The following is a 1754-nucleotide window of genomic DNA, read 5'->3' on the forward strand; positions in this document are numbered from 1 at the left end:
GGGATGCCACCAGCTGGGATGCCACCAGGACCAGGGATGCCACCACCAACCGGGATGCCACCAGCTGGGATGCCACCAGGACCAGGGATGCCACCAGCTCCAGGGGTGCCACCAGCTGGGATGCCACCAGCTCCAGGAATGCCACCACCAACTGGGATGGCACCAGCTCCAGGGATGCCACCACCAACTGGGATGCCACCAGGACCAGGGATGCCACCAACTGGGATGCCACCAGCTCCAGGGGTGCCACCAGCTCCAGGAGTGCCACCGGGACCAGGGATGCCACCAGGACCAGGGTTGCCACCAACTGGGATGCCACCAGCTGGGATGTCATCAGCTGGGATGCCACCAGGACCAGGGGTGCCACCAGCTGGGATGCCACCACCAACTGGGATGCCACCAGCTGGGATGCCACCAGGACCAGGGATGTCACCAGCTCCAGGGATGCCACCACCAACCGGGATGCCACCAGCTGGGATGCCACCACCAACTGGGATGCCACCAGCAGCTCCAGGAGTGCCACCAGGCTCAGGGATGCCACTGGCTCCAGGAATGCCAGCACCAGCTGGGATGCCACCAGCCCTGGGGATGCCACCACCAACTGGGATGGCACCAGCTCCAGGGATGCCACCAGCCCAGGGGATGCCACTGGCCCCAGGGATGTCACCAGCTCCTGGGTTGCCACCACAACTGGTGCCCACCGTGCTGCCACCAGCTCCGGGGATGCCACCAACCATGGGGATGCCACCTCCATCCGGGATGCCACCACTCTCTGGGATGCCACCAGCTCCAGGGATGCCACCGCCCATGGGGATGCCACCAGGTGTAGGGATGCCACCAGCCCAAGGGATGCCACCACCACCGGCTCCAGGGATGCCACCAGCTGTGGGGATGCCACCACCACCACCATCTGCAATGCCACCGACCCAAGGGATGCCACCACCACCATCTGAGATGCCACCAGCCACGGGGATGCCATCAGCTCAAGGGGTGCCACCACCTGGGATGCCACCACCATTTGGGATGCCACCACCAGCTCCGGGGGTACCACCAATCATGGGGATGCCACAGGTCCCAGGGATGCCACCACCATCTGAGATGCCACCAGCTCAAGGGATGCCACCAACCACGGGGATGCCACCACCCTCGGGGGTGCCACCACCTGGGATGTCCCAACCATCTGAGATGCCACCAGCCTTTGGAGTGCCACCACCTGGGATGCCCCAACCATCTGGGATGCCACCAACCTCTGGAGTGCCACCACCTGGGATGCCCCAACCATCTGGGATGCCACCAACCTCTGGAGTGCCACCACCTGGGATGCCCCAACCATCTGGGATGCCACCAACCTCTGGAGTGCCACCACCTGGGATGCCCCAACCATCTGGGATGCCACCAACCTCTGGAGTGCCACCACCTGGGATGCCACCACCATCGGGGATGCCACCAGCTCAAGGGATGCCACCACCCACGGGGATGCCACCACCCTCGGGGGTGCCACCACCTGGGATGTCCCAACCATCTGAGATGCCACCACCCTCAGGGGTGCCACCACCTGGGATGCCACCACCATCTGGGATGCCACCAGCCTTTGGAGTGCCACCACCTGGGATGCCCCAACCATCTGAGATGCCACCAACCTCTGGAGTGCCACCACCTGGGATGCCACCACCACCATCATCTGAGATGCCACCAACCCTGGGGATGCCACCACCCCCAGGGATGCCACCACCCCCCTCTGAAGCCCCCTCCCC

Source organism: Calidris pugnax, unplaced genomic scaffold, assembly GCF_001431845.1.
Source record: "Calidris pugnax isolate Ruff unplaced genomic scaffold, ASM143184v1 scaffold447, whole genome shotgun sequence".
Classification (NCBI taxonomy): domain Eukaryota; kingdom Metazoa; phylum Chordata; class Aves; order Charadriiformes; family Scolopacidae; genus Calidris; species Calidris pugnax.